At 43.0% G+C, this 19,937-nt stretch overlaps 1 protein-coding gene across 1 annotated transcript in view; it reads right to left on the bottom strand.

Moving 5' to 3' along the window:
• The window catches only part of ULK4 (unc-51 like kinase 4), a 4,087,308-nt gene that overhangs the window by 526,955 nt on the left and 3,540,416 nt on the right, over positions 1 to 19,937 (bottom strand). The gene's annotated exons all lie outside the window — the stretch shown is intronic.

Below are 19,937 nucleotides of genomic sequence, written 5' to 3'. Positions count from 1 at the left end.
CATAGTTTTGTGTGTTATAATTAAGTTAGGTTGTAGGAGGTTATTGGGGATGTATATTTATGTTTGAGGGTTTTCAATAAAACAAAAAATTCTGCAACATATGACATAGGCTCAAATGGAGATGACAATTGTATAAAAGGTTAACCTGCCAAATGGTGCATACATGTAACACAAAAGCTGGAACCAGATATTTAACAAAAAAGCTGCTATATATAAATGGTGGGAATAATAATCCCTCAAGAATATGATTCTTTCTATAATGTCTTTAAACATTAATGGTCTTACAGACAAATACAAAAAAGAAAGAGTACTGAACTATATTAAAAAATGTACAGTGCAAATAGCTATGCTCCAGGAGACACACTTGGAAAGAACTGAACATGTAAATTTGATAAAGAAAGGTTTTCAAGATGGTTATTCAGCAGAATATCTGAGGCAAAGGAAGAGAGGAGTACTTATATTAACTGCAAGAGAATCTTCAATCATAATAGCAGAAAATATAAAAGACAATAATGGCAAATTTATAGACTAGTGGCAAGGGTGAAGGATTACCATGTATTTATATTCCACATAAAACTGCTATAATAGAGCTTAAACAATTTCTGGGAGAAATAATTAGCTTTCAGCAAGGAATATTACTTATAGGTGGGGACAGCAATTTGATTTGCAACAGTGAAGATGTGTCTGGGGGCCCCAGAAGTGAAAATACAACAAAGGAGGGTAGATTTTTAAAGAAATTTATGAAAATATCTGGCATGGAAGACATGAATTCAGTATTATGAGTTCAGAGTGAATTTACATATTATTCCTCAAGATACAAAAACTGTGTTAGGCTACACAGAATTTACATTTCACAGGAACATGTGCATTTAATTGAAGGGCTTGATACGCACCCAAAAACTATTTCAGATCATGCACCAATAACAACTAAAATAAAAATACAGGGTAATGAAATAAAAATAAGACACCAGCACTGTCCCACCTATTTGTTGAAAAGAGAAGAATTTAAGGAATAGGCAGTGGAAATTATTCAGGAGATATTAGATAAGATAGAAATTTCTTCAGAAAATATAGCTAGGCAGTGAGATAAAATTAAAGTGGAATTTACAAATAGGGTGGAAATAAATGTACATACATAAAAAAATATTTCAAGCATGGGCATTAATGCCCTACTAGCTTGCCAATATACCACAACACTTGTTCCCATAATAAGTGTCCAGGCTGTTCTTAAAAATATCTAAACTAGTACTTATTTAATGCAGAGGTGCCGGAAGCTGTTGAAGGCTTGGGGGTGGAGGGTGAGAGGGGCACTTAGTGATGTAAAAAGGGCAATTTTTTTAAAACTATTTAATACCTCAACATAGGTTCACTTGGAGGACATTTTAAGCTTAGCCCATTTCTCTTTTCGTGCTTGAATTAACATTTTCTGATTGGTCTTCTCCATCCCATGGCTGATAATTGTATATTAGCCCTAGTGAGAATAACTGATCATACCATACATAATTTGAGGGGACCCATGTAAGGGATGCAGCATTTAGGAACTGCCTCTATCCATTAGTGGCACGAGGGGCAATCCTGGGGTACGTTTTCTTTTACCCATCCTTCGATCCAAGTTGCATTTGAATATGGACAGGGATGAGCTTTCTTTTACTTGAATGGAGAGTCTGTTCTGGAACAGTGGTATCCTCTGTGATATATATATATATATATATATATATATATATATGTCTCTCCACACTATTCTGTTTAGATATCTAGACTGAGTATTTCTGATGCCATTTCACTTGCTGATGTTCAGTAGGGCCATCAGTATTGGGTCGGAGGATGCCTTGCATGCCAGACACAGGCCACCTCTTAGCACTCTGTAGGATACTAAGTATAGTGATAAGGCTTTGACATGGCCCATGCAAGACTATTGTTTAGGACTTGTATCTTTTTAATAAGGTATCTCTGTAGGCATTCCAGTTGTTGCATGCGTTTGGACAGATACATTCCAAAGTGGACATTATACAAAACGATTGACCTAATGAGGGCTTTGTAAAGGGGGACAATAACATCTCTAGATCTAGTCACAATTAATTTGCTCATAAGCTGCACAATATAGAAGGACTATCTTATGACACTGGGCACATGTTTTCAAACCATAGACTCCTTCCACAAATTTTTAGGGCCATGCATACACATATGTGTTCTCTGATTCACCTTCCTGATTGTATTATTATTTTCCTTGTATAATACAGCACCACTTGTTAGACTGTATTTTAAATTTGTAGTTTTAAACATTCTTTTAATAAGCAATGAAACAAAATGTATGAACCAGTAATGATAAAACTACCCATTTCAGTAAAGTTAAACCATAAAAAGCCACTCAGACGTCTGTCATTACAATCCACCAATATCACTCAATAAGCACAATATCCACAAAAGTAAAAAACATCCAAATAATTCCACATTAAAGAGATCTGTAACTAATGAACAGGTTGCTACTGGCAAACAACTTTACATTTTAATGTTTCACCTACAAATTCAGTGCCTGCTGCCCATGAAGAATTAATCGCCTATGTTACATAAAAAAAAATTTGGTATTTGGTAAGGTGGTAATATTGCAATAGGGAATGACTAACAAACTGACAACAAGTTCATAGTTACTAGGCATCTCATACAAAGGAGGACACACTCAGAAGTTCACAACCCTATCCCCTTAAAATTCACCAAATAATCAGCAATCAAAAGAGCCCTGCTATATCAGCACTCCATCAACATGATGTGGGTGTAGAATCCACAGCCTTCTGCACCAAAGGCAAGTATGCTACTAGCACTGCTTTCAAATTCTACAACACAAAAAGTGACTGCCATTTGATAAACAAAACAGTTACACATTGAAAACAGACTTCGCATGAGCAACAGTAAACTTTCTTCCCTTGAAGCTCACAAATCCATGAGAATGAACTGAAACTCATAATCCCTTGAAAATGCACTGAAACTCATACTCACAATTCCATCAGCAGTCTGGTAGTTTGTGTAGAGGGTTCAGGCTCTTGTCTCCTGTAACCAAGTTACAGGGTCAAATCTGATCAAGTTAATTGACTAACCTGCCTCCCCCCAACTAGGGTACTACACACCATACCTCTCAACCTTTTAGCATAAGAAATCTGGAAAAAGCCTAAAATATGGGGGGGGGGGGGGCAAAACTAACGACAGATTTTAAATGCTGCTCTTACAGACAAAGTTACTAGCACAACAGCACTGGTTTAGCATGCATCTTCTGAAGGAAATGAAGCCTGAAACTCAAAAGTATGACATTATTTAGTTATTTCAGTCCTTAGTGATATGCCAGAAAACCACAAATGTTGTGGAATAAGCCAAAAACATGAGACAAAAATTAGCACATTCTGAAAAATTCTTAACAGTTGAAAACAAAGCCTGAAATAATGTGGATACAATGGCCCAAATAGGGATAGATTTTAAATATTGCTCTTTTTAACTTAGAAAGCTGCTAGAATAACATGATTTGTGTTAGCATGTATTTTCTGAAGGATATGAAATCTACAACTCATATATGTTATTATTTAGTAACTTCAGTCCTCCCTGATTTGCCAGAAAACCAAAAATTTTATGAGAAACAAACCAGAACTATGATGATAAATCTGGCCAGTTGAGAGGTATGTTAAACACACACACACATGCATGCACTCTCACATAGCAACACACACACACATACCTACTCTCTCACAGAACAACACACATGTTCTCTTTCATATAGCAGCTAATGGCCAGTTTAAATTCCACACACTCCTACTGTCTCTCACAACACCCACACACATGCTTTGCTTTCTCTCTCATAGAAAAATGAACGGAATCACTAGTTTAAATTATACACATGCACCTACCTTTTCTCTGTTCTCACACAGCAGTACACACATACACACACCTATTCTCTCACACAGCAACACAGACATACCACACATACTCTCTTACACAGCAACACAAACACACCTCTTTCATAGAGTAGTGAATGGCTAGTTTAAATTTCATATACACACCTACTCTCACACAGTAACACACATACTTTATCTGTTAAAAAATCAGAATGGCTAATTTAAATTCCAAACACACACACTGGAGCCTGGACAGGTGATATAATACATCTGCCTGCCAACATAAAGAAGGGCAAATAATAAATACTGAATGTTGGAAGTGTGAATAAGTGAAAACACATGCTGCACATATTCTGGGAATTTGGATTTGAGAAAAACAGATAGGAATACAATAGAAAAATGAGAAGGAATATTCCAAAAAATAACCAAGTTACTGGAAGAGTTGTTTATTTTGACTGCTACAGGTGGGGAAGGATGCCTCAGTGAAGAAAAGATTAATCACACCTGGGACGGGTGCAAAGCCATACAGCAAAGAAGCACAAGGAAATAAATGACAAGGAAAAGTTAGAGGCAGCAAAATGGAAACATAAGGATGACAGGCAATGTATTTACGGAGTATGTCACAGGAGGTGGTTAGCATAAGAAGGGGTGGGAGTGTCAAGGGGTAACTCCAGAGAAAGAGTAATAGAGAGCACTTAAATGGGGGCAGCAGGCAAGAGTCAGGACAGAGAACAAACGAGGAACTCAAGTGGGACAAGACCAAACCTAGAGAAATATTAGGGATAAAATTATTGAGAAAATAAAGTTTGGAAGAAAAATGGAGAGGGGAGGGAGCAGATAGGCAACTGTGGAGTGAGGAGTAATAACTGGAATTGGATATTTTTTTCCTGGAAAGTAGGGTGTTCATTTATATGGTATATTATGTTCAAAGTCAAATAATGTAGGGAGGAGGGATTATATGCAATTACAGTGTGATAGTTGTGTGCATTTTCTGCATACTTTGCAACAACCTTAAAGATAATAGAACAATTCACAAAACAACATGTCAATACACTGTTCCAGTACTCATTTGTTTTCTTATTTATGGCTTTTTTTTTTTTTGGTAACAGAATATGTGATCTAGGTCTAAAAGCCTATTTTTCACATGTAATACATGGGAGTATAATGACAGCTATGAGGACATTTGGTACAATATCAGTCATACAACAGTACAAAAAAAAAAAAAGCAGTGCAAGAGAAGTGTCAACATTAAAAAATAACTGCAGGAAAAGAAAGTGAGGTATTGAGTGCGGCAGTACTGGGCAAACATGCTGCACCATGTCATTAGGCTAGAAGCAACTATTCTAAGAAATGTACTACACACACACACACACACACACACACACACACAGACACACACTTAAATTCTGCTCACGACTGTGGAATGTATAATATTTACATCCTCATTGGTGTGTGTGCATGTGATGCATGCACAGTCCTCCTTAAAGGACAAGACACTCGCACCATGAAGTGAAGGTTTTTTTTAAATTGCGGAAACCTCCTGGTCAACCTGCAGCTGTAAAAGTGGGAGGGTGCCCCCCCCACACACACACTCTATGGTTCTGGCAACCTTGCTTTAACATAATTTGGTAGTCTGTTCCACGCATCAGCTACTCTGTCAAAGAATCAATTAGTACAATTTTCATTCTTATAGAATCTTCTACATAGGTTGTCTGATGATTCTCTAGTATTTTTTGATAACCCCAAATATTCCCAGAGGTAGTTGTCTCTAAATGCCCTATATACCTGAATAAGCTCTCCTCTTAGACATCTGTAAGAGACACTGTACAACTTCAGATATTTTAGTCTTTGATAATAACTTTAATTTTCACATCCATGGATGCCCTTGGCATATTTCCACTGTAGAAAGAGAGATATGGTTAAGAAGTAACAAGAATTACTTAGAGGGACTGACAAATGTTAAAGTATTGCAAAACAGGGGAATCTCACAGAACAAGAAGAGGAGCAACTGCAGAATGCTAAACATAAAATAAGGGATTGCCCCTATAATATGCATGAGTTTAAAAAGACTGCTGTTAAGCAACTGTTTTTTTGATGATAACTCTAGAGCGCAAAAACGTTTAGCACAAAGACTCAGACAACAGAAAGTAGAAAGGGCTATAAAAGTGGGAGGGCGCTCTAGAGTTAGGGAGCCTATAGCAAGGAAGATAACAAGGGATCCTGAAGAGGTATTAAAAACGGTTTACTATCATAATTTCGAATCCAGCTCTGTCGACTGCACTATGTTCGATCACGGAAAGTCGAACATGGCAATGTCGAACTTCAAAAGCAAGCCTAGGAACGGTTTTAACACGGGTCGAGATAGGTGTTCACTGCTATTGCCGAACTACAAACCTTGCCCCTATCTTGACCCATGTTAAAACCCGTGCCTAGGCTTGCTTTTGAACTTTGACATTGCCGTGTTCGAACATAGTGCGGTCGACGGAGTTGGATTCGAAATTATGATAGTAAACCATTAAAAACATTTCGACAATTCTATGAAAGTCTGTATAAAGCAGAGAAATATGGAAAAGAAGAAAAGGTATTAATGGAAGTATTTATGGAAAAATTAAATATGCCAAAGTTAGAGGTAGAAGAGGCTCAATTACTAACAGTTAAGAAAGGAGGAGGAGAGGAGATAAAAAATGGTGATATATAACCAATCTACAGGAAAGTCCCCAGGAAGAGATGGTATTCCTGTGGAAGCTTGGAAGCTAGGAGGGAAAAAAACTGATAAAGATCTAGAAGGTTTTGTTTAACAGTATTTTAAGATGTGGAGAAGTACCAGCATCCTGGAAGAAAGCAGTAGTAGCTGTAAAACTTAAAGGGGGGTAAAGATCCCTCAGATCCAGCTTCATACAGGCCCATTTCAATACTAAATCATGATTATAGTGTTTATGTCTATAATGGCTGAAGGATTGGCAAAAGTGATGCCAAAATTGATAGGTATGGATCAGTGTGGTTTTCTGGAGGACAGGCAGACATGTGACATTAACAGAACAGTGATGATCCAGAGGGAAGCAGAATGTAAGAAAATACCACTGTTGTTGGTAGGTCTCAATGCAGAGAAAGCATTTGACAGAATAAGCTGGGACTTTATGAGCAAGGCAATGGAAGCACTGGCATTCCCTGATAAAATTATAATGCTGATTAGGAGGATGTAGGAGGGATTGGAGGTGAAAACTAAAGTGGGTGGGGTCTTCTTTGATAATCTCTGCTTCAGGTGTCCTCTCTCCCCTTTGTTATTTGCAATGTGGTTAGAATCACTGGCAAGGAAAATAAGGGTATCAGAAATTCAAGGATATAATTGGTATGGTAGTCAAGAAAAGCTGGCTATTTGCAGATGACATTACTGTATACCTGACAAAATCAGAAAGGGACATTATAGTGTTGTAGAACATACTGAGACAGTTTCAGACCTTTTCAGGATACAAAATTAATGAAGCCAAAACAAAAATAATAGCGGTAAACTATGTACCCAAATATGAATTGGTTCAGCAATATCCACACTTATGGGGACATGATAAAATGAAGTATTTAGGAGTATGGATTAAAAATGATACAGGTGCGGCAGCTAAGGATATGTGGTAAGAGACTAAACAAAAGATAATACAAAAACTGAGGAAATGGAAGCCCTGTTATATTGATATCAGTAGTAAGATACAAGCAGTTAAAATGTTTTTAGTCCCTTTAGTTTTATACACAGGTCAGGCATATTTGTATCAACCAGAGGAGAAGTTGTGGATAGTAATTAATAAAGAGCTGAAGGATTTTATCTGGTAGGGGAAGATGGCAAGAGTCAAGTGGGATAAGCTTATTCTTCCAGTAGAACAGGGTGGATTGGGACTACCGGAGTTGAAGGGGTATTTCAGAGCAACACAGTTAATGTTCCTATACATAGCACAAGCAGAAAACTATATTTTCAAATGGAAAGAGATGATGATGAAACGGGGGGAAGCTCAAGTAACAGGAAGACACTGGAATTTTGGATGCAGACCTTTAATGAGAACAATAATAATCATACAGAAAATTATTTTCATAAAGTAGGATAAGGTATTTGAAGAACTAAGCTAATACGGGAATGGAGAAAGGAGATTCTGTCAACTGGGATGACTGCAATTAGGGATATAGGCAAAAGGGGGCGGGGACATTTTGGAGAAAAATGGCAAAGGAATCAAGGTATTGAGAGGAAATAAGTAGACAGGGCAAGATAACAGAATGAGAAGATGCCATGAAGCTATTTGGACTGCAGGTTAGAGATTACTTTCCATATCAAGGATTGATGTCAGAGTATAGGCAAAGAGAAAGAAATAGGGGGGTCCTAAATGAAAGACTAGCAATGGTAGAGTTTTTATTAGAATCTAGAACAGAAGTTGCTGTTAAGAAAAGAATAATTAGTACAGCATATTAAATATAACTGTAAGAATCAATCAGAGGAGGTTAGGAAGGATTGGGAATAGAGACTGGATAAGCAATTCACAAAGAAACAATGAGGGGATATATGTATGTCTCCCAAACATGCAACAAAATCTAGAAGATTTAGGATCTTTGTCTGGAAGTGTTTACATAGGTATTTTTATAGGCCAAGCAGGCTCCAAAGAATTTTTCCTCAGGTAGACAGCAAATGTTGGAGATGTGATGGGGAAGAAAGAGGTAAGTGGGAACATATTTTCTAGGAGGGTAATGAGTTGGTGGACTTTATAGATTCTCTGTAGTCTGCACTGCCGGAGATGCTGGGTGAGCAAATTGGAGTAACTAGGGAAATTATTTTTTTGAGCTATGATACAGAATCGTAATTGCCTAGACATACTAAGGCCTTTCTGAGTCAAATTATGATTGCTCCCAAAAAAGCGATTAATAGAAAATGGAAACCAAAGTCTAAACCAACTTTAATAGAAGTAAAGAAGATAGTAACAGAAATAAAACAACTGGAACTGTGATCCTTGGAAAAAGGTAGGAGCAAATTACATAGGAAAAAAATGGAAAATGTGGGATCAATACATGTAGAGGAGAAATGAGGTTTAAAAGAAGACAGGATTTGAATGGGCTACGTAATGGCTGACTTCCACTGAATGGATATATTAAAAGTGATTTATAATGTTTGCAGCTATAGTGGTGTTGGCACGGTTTGTAAGATATAACGTCTGCAACTGAGATTGTATTGTTACGGTTTATTTTCTTTTATATAAATGTAAGATTGCCTATGTCATGCATGAAAATTTAATAAAGATAATTTTTGTTTAAAAAAAAAGTGATAATTTTGATAGTTTTATTCATATATTTGAAAGAATATGTAAACAGTATAATGTTAACTAAGGGCTCTGGATACAGTTCTTGATCCCCCTTACTCCATGACAAAGCTGTAACTACTGTTTCCAAATTGTCTGATACTGGTTGTTTAAATTATGACAAGGTTCAACAATGTTTACTGGAATGTTTTAAGTTAACACCTGAAGCTTACAGAAAAACGTTTCATGAGCACAGACGTACAGCAGATGCAAGTGTATGTGATTATACTACTGAGCTAAGCACTTATATTCATAGGTGGGTGAGTGCGTGTCAGGTCACCATTCACTTTTGAAAGGCTGGGATACCTTTTGGTGAGGGAACAAGCCCTTATTACTTTGCCTTAGGACATGAGAATCTGGTTGGCAGACTGGAAGTGTAACTCTGCAGATGAGCTGGGGAGAAAAGGGGATATGTACTTAGCATGCAGGGCATCACTGCACAAAAAGGGATACTCAGTGCTGCACAAGGATATAAGGGAACCCATGGTGGGCAGACTAAACAACTCCAACAGAGTCCACCAGTCACAGGAGAAGCCACTAGTTCAGGTACAGAGCCAGGATCAAGGTTTAGATGTTTTAAATGTAACCAGAGGGGCTGAGCCATGTAGCATATAAATGTCCACTGAAGCAAGGTGGGGAACAAAAGGTGGGGGAGCCAGCAAGTGGGAATAACAGTATGCCAGTGGTAAGTTGTCTTAAGACAATAGGGATACCAAACTATCACCATAGTTTGTAATCTATCTTAGTGGATGGAAAACAGGCTACTGCTAAGAGAAACACAGCCTCTGACATAACCACTGTTAATCCTGCAGTGGTTAAAGAGGAGTAGTACTTGCTTGTGCAGTCCACTCCAGTCAGAGCTTTAGGAGGGATCCCATTCCAAATACCTTTGCCAAGGGTTCACCTTCACTGGGAGGGTGGAAAAGTAAGCACGCAAGAAGGTGTGTTTTAGGATGACTCTGCAGATGTCTTGATAGGAAATGATTTTGATAAGACAGTACCTTGTGTGCATGCAATTACACATAGTCAGACTTGGAGACAACATGTGGGTCTGGTAGCCTGAGGGAGACCCAGATAGACTCTACACCTGAAGCCAGGGCTGATGATCTGGCTGTTTCAGGGAGGCAGCTACCCTGTAGCAGTGAGCTTGAAGGTGAGCCACAGCTGCTGATAGATACTAATGTTCCCTTGGACAGAGTGACTACAAGGGTAGAGATGAGCGGTAGTACCCAGGCTGACAGTGAGGCACCACAATCAGAAGATACCAGACTTCCTGTGGAAGGGGAGCTGGGAAGGGTCACAAAAGTAGAGTTCAGACAATTTCATACCCCACATTATGAGGCTTGAAGGAGGTAGCTAAAGAGGCACCAGATTCTCAAGGAAAGGGAACTCTGTATACTGGAACAAAGGGTTACTATATACAGAGTAGACCCCTGCGGGAGGGCTAGAGGGTGAGGTAATACAGCAGTTGGTAGTGCCTAGAGCCTACCAACTGGCACTTCCAGCTATAGCCCGTGGCATTCCTTTTGCAGGTTATATGGAAATACAGCATGCCAAGACATGTACTATGCAGAACTTTTATTGGTCTGGGATTGCGAGGGATGTAACAGGGTACTGCAGGACCTGTGAGCAGTGCCAGAAAGTAGGCAAGGCAGGAGACCAAGTCAAAGTTCCTTTCGTGCCTTTGCCTGTGACTGAGGAGGCATTTCAGAGGATAGCTATAGATATTGCAGGGGCCTCTGAATATCCCAAATTCCACAGGGAATAAATATATACTAGTGGTAGTAGATCATGCTACTAGATACCCTGTGGCAATGGCACTGTCCTCCATCGAGGCAGACAAGGTGGCAAATGCTTTGTTAGAGATTTTCAACAAGGTAGGTTTCCTGAGAGAAATACTGACCAACAGTGGTGCCAATTTCATGTCAGACCTGCTGGCTCGTATGTGGGAGCACTGTGGGGTGAAGCACCTAAAGACTACCTCCTACCACCTCCAGACTAATGGTCTTGTGGACAGGTTAAACTCTACACTAAAGACAATGCTAAGGGCATTTGAAGACCAGTTTAAGAGGGAGTGGGACAAATATTTGCCTCACCTGGTGTTTGCATACAGAGGTACCCCAAGAATCCACAGGTTTTCACCCTTTGATTTACAGTATGGGCATAGGGTGAGGGTGTCCTTGGATTTGATTTGTGATGAGTAGCAGGGTGAGTGTGAATCCCACAAGGAGTCTGTTGTGGCATATGCCTAAACCTCAAGACAAGGCTTAGGGAGCTCATGGGCTTGGCCCAAGAGAACCTGGCAGGAGCCCAACAGCAGAAAAAGTCTGGTATGACTGGAATGCTTGAGCCTTAGAGTATGCTGTGGAATAGCAGGTTATGGTGTTCATTCCTGTCAGTCAAAATAAGCTGCAAGCAGCTTGGGAAGGACCCTTCAAAGTGGTAAGGAAGGTCAGTGATGTTAACTACATTGTAGAACTGCTAGGCAAGAGGCAGGGGCACAAACTGTACCATGTTAACATGATGACGCCTAACCATGATAGAGAGGCTCTTGTTCTGAGTGTTTGCAGTGGGTGACAGAAGGAGGAGTGTGAGGAGGATCTGGTGACTGATCTCCCAAGAGAGGCTCGGACTGACACCTCAGTGGAAGGGGTAGCAATGTCCCAGTGGCTATCCCCTTCCCAGGTTTGAGAAATCCGAGCAGTGTTACAGGACTTTGGGGACATGTTCACTGAGAAACCTGACTGCACCCACCTGGTGTAGCACCATATGGATACAGGACCCCAAATACCTATCAAACAGGCCCCTTAAGGGTGCCTTAACGAGTCAGACAAACTCTAATGGAGGAGATACAGGAAATGTTGGAAATGGGAATAATCCAGGAGTCCAACAGTCCCTGGGCCTCCTCAGTGGTGCTGGTACCAAAGAAGGATGGCAGCACCAGGTTACTAAACAGCCACACAGAGATAGATACTTACACCATGCCCAGGACAAATGAAGCCTTAGAGCAGCTGGGTGGGGCTATGTATCTGACCACTACTGTTCTGACCAAGGGCTACTGGTAGGTGCCCTTGACTCCCATCGCTAGAGAGAGGTCAGCCTTTGTGACTCCTTTTGGATTATACAAGTTCACAAAGATGCCCTTTGGGATGAAAAATGCCCCAGTGAACTTCCAGAGGCTGCTAGACCAAATCCTAAAAGGAGAAGGTGATTATGCTCTTGCTTACCTGATCAATATTGCCATCTACAGCCATTCCTGGCAACAGCATCTTCAGAATTTCAGGAAGGTCCTGTGCAGGCTTGACTACTAAGCCCATTAACTGACAGGTGAGTATCGAAGTGGTCTCCTACCTGGGACAAAGAGTGGGAAAAGGGAAGATCAGGCCAGAACCATCCAAAGTGGAAGCTATTCAGGCATGGCCTGACCCTGTTAACACAAAACAGGTGAGGGCATTCTTGGGGATGGTGGGGTACTATAGAAAGTTTGTTCCCAATTATAGTACAATAGCTGCTCCCCTCACAGACCTGACCTGATGAGGAAAAACAGGCCAGATAAGGTAGTGTGGACACTAGCCTGTGAGTAGGGATTCTAAAAGCTTAAAGGGGCTTTCAGAGGACCCGCTGTGTTAACCAGTCCAGATTACAGCAAATAATTTGTTGTGCGGGTGGATGCTTGAAATCATGGGGTGGGGGCTGTACTCAGCCAGGTTTCCTCAGAGGGAAAAGATCACCCTATTGTGTATCTCAGCCACAGACTGCAACCCAGGGAGGAATGTAATGCAGCTGTAGAAAAAGAATGTCTAGCCATAGTATAGGCACTGCAAAACCTTCACCCCTATCTGTATAGAAAGAAATTCACTGTGGTTTTAGACCATGATTCCTGAACATGTCTACATCAAGCCAGCCAGCAAAATGTCAAGTTATTAAGGTGGAGCTTAAGGTTGCATGCATATTACATGATAGTGTAGCACCATAGTGGGGCCAACCATGCCAGTGCAGATGGGCTCTCAAGACAGGGTATGGGTTAACATATTCCCAGACAGAATCATTTCTCTTAAACAACATTTCTCCAGGGTCACTTGAAAAACTAGCTTGAGTCTTCAAAGGGGGAGAGATGTCATGATCTGAGGTAGTGCCAGGTATGGCAGAGAGAGAGAGTAGTGCAGTGCATGTGTAACATATGCAGCATGGTTAGCTGGAGTTTTGTAAAGAGTTTTATGTCATTTGAATATCAAATTGATTTGTACAGATGCTTATGTTAAAAATGTTACTGTAAAGTTGCTTGTATTAAAAATGCATCAATAGTGGGTCCTGCTGGACAGAAAATAAATATGTATGTATGTCAGACTGTACTGTAACTGGTGAAATGTATATATGTTAACAGAGAATACTGGAAGGGAAGGGGTTAAGCTCAGCCCAGCTAACCTTAAGAAAAATAGCTTGAAATTAAGTGACTTGGTTTAGGCTATAAAGGTTTTATCTCACAGGTCTGGATGCAGCCACAGATGCAATGTCTGGGCTTGGATCCTGCTCTTACTGCCTTTTGTGGTGAAATAATTGCTACCTTGGGGTGCCAAAGAATGGCTTGTTTGTCTTTGCAGGAAGGGTGGAAGCACTAGAATTGTTTTACAGTCTCCAGATGCTGGAATAAACCTTAACAAAGCTCTATGCATGAATTGTGACATATCAGTGCCAGTGCCTGGCTGAAGTTTATAGGGAGGGTGGTAGTCTTTGACCCACAGAGTCAAGTGACCAGATGTGATGTCATTTTGTACCCAGTACTGAAATTGTACTTAGATACTACTGAAAGATGTGTCAGTAGCAGTCAGCACTCTCTTTTAGAATTGAGAAGACCACCCACCCACTTCATCTTGCTTTGCTTTAGTAAACAACTTAACTAGGGAACAGCACTTTGTCAGTCAGTTAGGAAAATATAGTGAGATTAGCCAAAGGTATTGTTTTTCTGTATCTGTCTGAGTATTTCCATCTGTGTTATTTTTTATATTCCCTATGAATTGAAACTCTGGTGTTTATTGTAAATAGATATTCAGTATTCTCATGTTTTTGATTATTTATTATAAAATATATCTAAACCTTTTATTGTGGCTGGTCTTTTAGAAAATATTTTAACCCTCGACAGTAATTGCTTTTATTTGGTAGCACTGTGGTTTCACACTCCTGAAAGTCTTGCTGATTGGCTAACGCTACCATTTTAAAAGTATTAATTTTACTAAGAGTAATTGGGTAACCTGGTAAGAGCCTTAAAGTAGCTGGCTGGTGGCAGTGAATGAGAAGTTATGTACCTACCATAACGTTCCATGTTAGTTGTCTTCTTCTCGCCTTCTTTCTTGCTGGATGGGTTCGGAGCTGACCTTCGGCTCCGACTCGGCCTATACTAAAGCTCGAGAGCTATTTATACCGGCTCGAGGCTACCCTATACCCCATAATGCTAGGCGCTAACTACCCAGATCTCGTTTGATAGCTGAAAACCATAGCTGTTTAGCTCTCCAACAAAAGGAGGAGAGGAACCTCGCTAGAAAGTCACCTAGACCTATAGCTACCAGAAGGGATAGCCTAGGGGTCAAGCTGAGGCAAGAAGAAGATCCCCAAGGATCCTTTAGGTCTGTCCAGGCTAGGGGGATGGGGGGGTGGGACGCAAGAAAGAAGGCGAGAAGAAGACAACTAACATGGAACGTTATGGTAGGTACATAACTTATCAATGTTAAGTTGTCCATCTCACCTTCATTCTTGCTGGATGGGACCGCGTCCCTAGCACCTTCACCCTGGGTGGCTCATCGGAACAGACTCTTGGGAACGGTGGAACCAAAATTAGCCCGGCTTCTGGAGGCCATGTCTAATTTGTAATGAAAGATAAAGGTATGAGGAGAGGCCCAAGTGGCTGCCGCACAAATGGAATCTATTGGTAATCTAGCCTGAAAAGCTATTGAGGTGGCTAAAGCTCTGGTTGAGTGAGCCCTGGGCCTTGACGGTAGCTTTTGGCGTCTGAGCCGATAGATGAAAGTGATCACAGATGCCAGCCATCTAGAAAGGGTTACTTTGGAAACTGGAAGGCCTTTCTTACCCGCTGCATAAGAAAGGAAGAGCTGCTCAGATTTCCTAGTTTGTTTGTTTCTATCCAAATAGTAACGGAGTTGACGATGAACGTCCAGAAAGTGCAGTTTTTGTTCCGCTCTGTTGGAGTAGTTGGGGAAGAAAACTGGAAGATCAATAGTCTGGTTTAGGTTTGCTTCAGAAGAAACCTTAGGTAAAAAGGATGGATTAGTCCTGAGGGACACTCTGTCTTTATGGAAAACTAGATAAGGAGGATGAATGCAAAGGGCCTGAAGCTCTGACACTCTTCTCGCAGATGTTATGGTGACCAGAAAGAGAGTTTTCCAAGATAGCAATTTCAGGGAGCAGGAAGCCGCAGGTTCAAAGGGGGGAAGAATCAAGGAGGTTAGAACCAAATTTAAGTCCCACTGCGGTGGGGGGTCCCTGATTGGGGGCTTAAGCAAAAAGATACCTTTGAGAAAGGTTTTACAAAGCTTATGGGACATGATACTGGAGTCCAAAAAGCCTGCATGAAAGTTCGAAATAGCCGCTAACTGTACTCTGATGGTGGAGGAAGAAGACCCTGAGTGAAACAATTCGGCTAGGAAGTCTAGGACTGATTGGATAGGGGCAGTAAAAGGATCTATATTTCTGGCTCCTGCGCAGAAGGAAAAACGCTTCCACTTGCTGGCGTAAATCCTCCTGATGGATGAATTTAGGGAAGCTATAAGTATGTCACGCACAGAATGGGAAATAAGGGGAAGCCTGGCTAGGGTTGGAATTGGTGCAACCAAGCTGTGAGGTTGAGAGATTGCAGGGAGTGGTGCAGCTGTCCCGACTGATGGGTCAAAAGATTTGGCACTGGGTCCAGATGCCAGGGCTGCCCTAAGAGGTAACGATGCAGGAACGAGAACCATATCTGACGAGGCCAGTAAGGAGCAATGAGGATCATGGTGGCTCTCACAGCGGTAGCTTTCTGAATCAATTGAGTGATTACTGGAAAGGGGGGAAAGGCATACAGAAGTCCCCGGGGCCAGTCGTGGACCAGAGCGTCTCTGGGGGGGTGGCCGGGAAGAGAGTGAAGAAATCGTGGCACTTGCTGTTTTGAGGTGTTGCAAAAAGGTCGCAGCAAAGTCGACCCCATTTCTGAAAATTTTTTTCCACTATAGTTTGATTGAGAGACCACTCGTGAGGCATGAGAATGGCTCTGCTCAACCTGTCCGCTGTGATGTTGGACTTCCCGGGGATGTGCGTTGCTGTCAGAAACCACTGAGAGGAGATCGCCCACTGCCAAAGTCTGAGAGCCTCTCGACACAAGGGATAGGACTTGGTTCCGCCCTGCTTGTTGATGTACCACACTACGGACATACTGTCCGTCTGAACTGCAATAGTCCAGATGGGAAGAGAGTCCTGAAGGGCTTGCAATGCTAAAAGTACTGCTCTCATCTCCAAGACATTTATGTGCAGGTGGCACTCGAAAGGTTGCCATGTGCCCTGGACTGTCCTGCCCTGAAAATGCCCCCCCCCACCCAATCAGGGAGGCATCCATTGTCACCGTGGCGACCGGAGGAGGAACAAATGGTCTGCCCTGAAGTACTTGAGGGGAGACCATCCACCAAGAAAGGTGTTTCTTGCAAGATAGGGTTATTAAAATGTTGTGCGACATTGGAAGCTGTTGAAAGGACCACTGGGAAAAAAGCATCCATTGAAGGATCCGCATATGAAAGCGAGCTAGGGGAAGTAGAGTAATGGCTGCCGCCATGAGACCTAATACCTTCAGGACAAACCTGGCTTGTATTTTGTTGTTCTGAAGAAGGATGTGAACATGCCTGCGAATATCTAGAACTCTTTGTTCGGTCAGTTTTGCAGAAAGCCGGACTGTTGTCTAAGGTGGCGCCTATGAAGGTAATAGACTGACAAGGTGACAAGGCAGACTTTTCAAAATTTATGGAGATACCTAGCCCTTTGCAAGTATGAATGGTGTAATCTCTGGAGCGGAGAAGTTGACGCCTGGTGGTGGCAGTGAGGAGCCAGTCGTCTAGATATGGAAACACCTGGAATCCCTGACGTCTCAGATGAGCCGTAACCACTGCCATGCATTTGATGAACACTCGGGGGGCTGTAGTGCGACCAAAGGGCAGGGCTCTGAACTGATAATGACTGGTTCCCAGCCGGAAGCGGAGAAACCTCCTGGAGCGCCTGTGCATCTTGATGTGGTAGTACGCATCCTGAAGGTCTACTGAGCACATCCAGTCGTCCTGACCCAGAAAGGGTAGAATGGACTGTAGCGTGACCATCCGGAACTTCGTTCTTCTTACAGACCTGTTTAGTCTGCTGAGATCCAAAATGGGTCTCCAGTCCCCTGTCTTTTTTGGTACTAAAAAGAACTTGGAGTAGATTCCGGATCCTTGTTGGTCTGCTGGGACTGGCTGGATGGCTCTTTTTGCTAGCAGTTTTGATATTTCTACTACTGCTTGTTCCCTTAGACTGGGTGGAACGTCTGGAAGGGGACCTTTTGGCTGAGTTGGGGTGTGGATAAATGGAATTTTGTAACCCTCGGATATGATCGACTGTACCCATTTGTCTTGAGTGAGTGAAAGCCAGGCTTCTGGGTACAGTGATAACCTTCCCCCAACTGCCTCCGAAGGCGGACAGTCGGGCAGCTTCGCAGGGATGCTGGAAGGGTTTGTCAGAAAGAGACTCTCTGCTACCCTGATTATGCGGACCTCCTCTGCCCCTGGGGCGGCGTTTGTTATTGTTCCCCCCTCTGCCTCTAGAGGGGAACTGACCTCTTGTGGTTTACGGAACCACATCTTCCCACCCTTCTGACCCTTAGGGTATGGTCTAGACAGGGTGGAAAAACGGACTCCCACGGCAGAGAGAGTCTTGCCTTCTTGCTCGCATCGGGTCAAAGTATCCTTCATCTGAGGTCCAAACAAAGCTGAACCGTCAAAGGGGGAGTTTGTGAAGGACGCCTTAAAGGGGTCTGCAAAGTTACAAAGCCGCATCCAGGCGTGACGCCTTAAGGCCACGCCTGTGCCTGCAGCCCTGCTCGCCCCATCGGCCGCATAGGAAATAAGCTGCATGGAGGAGTTGACAATGGAATTCAGGGTTGCCAGCTGGGAATTTATTTTGTCTTGAGACCCCGCAGCTGTTGGATCCTGTAAGACCTCACCCACTTCTTTGAGCATATCTCTTTGAAGGCAGGTGAAGTGGCACAAATAATTCTGCGAACGCATGACAAAGATCGCTGAAGAAAACATCCGCTTGCCGTACCTATCCATAGTCCTAGACTCCTTGTTAGGAGGATGGACAGGTACTGAAGGATCAGCCAGTTCCTTCTTAGTGGCTGCAGCCACCACCATGGCATCAACCGGGACACCCTTGGCTAAAAACTGCTTGTCCGAAGGGGCTGTTATAAATTTGGAAGGCTCCGTGGGGTAGGTTCCATCGTGTCAGGGGCCGTCCACGCCTTCCGCGCCACCACTTCCATGAGGGGGTCAAAAGGCGGAGACACCCAGGAGGTGGAAGGGCGAGAGCCAAAAGCCTCTAGGTAAACCGACTCGTCCTCGGAAGGGTTAAGGGTAGACCAGTTCCCCCTCTGCTTTAGGATTTCAAGGATGTCTGAAAAGGAGACATCCTCAGAGGGGGACCGTGGGGACCCTTTCGACTCATCCAAGTCGGTATCCAATGTGACGGACTCAGGAGAGTCCACATGCTTCCTCTTACATTTCCTCTTCCGAGGGGGTTCCCCTGATGGATCAGAGGAAACCTCGGAAGAGGAGGATATTCCCAATGGGGAAACCTGAGGCGTTGGATCTCTACGGTCAGGAATGAGAGGGTGGGTAGAGACCGCAGTAGGCACTACAGAGGGAGGAGCTGAGGGAGCTGACTGTGGAGCAGGCACAGGGGCCAGTACGCTCCTCATGACTTCGAAGGCGCCCCTATCAGGCAGGGTAGAAGGTCCCCGCTCCGAAGAGATAAGGACCACTCCTGGCACCGAGAGGGACGGCTCCAAAGCCGATGTCAGGGCCGAACTTACCAGCGCCGAAGCTCCGAGAGGGAGAACGGGGTTGGACAAGGGTCCAATGCCACTCACCCCCTCAGAGCTGACAAGGAAGTCCATGCACCCGGATCCCTCCAAGGATGGGACCATGGAAGAGACCAGAGCCGACGGAGCCGAAATGTGAGGTATCGGCTCCGACGTGTCGACGGCCACGGCTCCAACAAGCTCCGGCTCCGAACTCAGAGGAAGAGTCGGAGGAGGAATCGAAGATGGGGTGGGGATAGCCACTGTCTGTTGAGAAGGGCTATGAAGCATTTGGGCTAGTGCCTGAGACTTAAGAAGTCTACTAACCACCCTCTCGAGGTCGTGGTCCGAGAGCCTGGAAAACCTGGAGTAATGGGTTCAATGACTCCGCTCCGAGAGTAAGGGAGACCTCGGAGCCGAGTGAACAGACTCCAAGGATGGAGATCTGGACCTCTTACGGCTGGCAGACGGCACCGACACCACTATCGGCACCGACTGTGTCCCGGAAACATCAGCTCCGGTTCGAGCCGATGTAGAAGCTTGAACCTGAGGAACATCGACTCCAGCCGGAGCCGATGAAGAAAACTGTGTCTTGGAAACATCGGCTCCAGCCGGAGCCGATGAGACAGCAGTTCGAGAACCACCAGTCGA

Source organism: Protopterus annectens, chromosome 3.part0, assembly GCF_019279795.1.
Source record: "Protopterus annectens isolate FY-2018-M chromosome 3.part0, PAN1.0, whole genome shotgun sequence".
In the NCBI taxonomy this organism is placed as follows: Eukaryota; Metazoa; Chordata; order Ceratodontiformes; family Protopteridae; genus Protopterus; species Protopterus annectens.
This window is presented reverse-complemented; position numbering and strand designations above follow the sequence as displayed.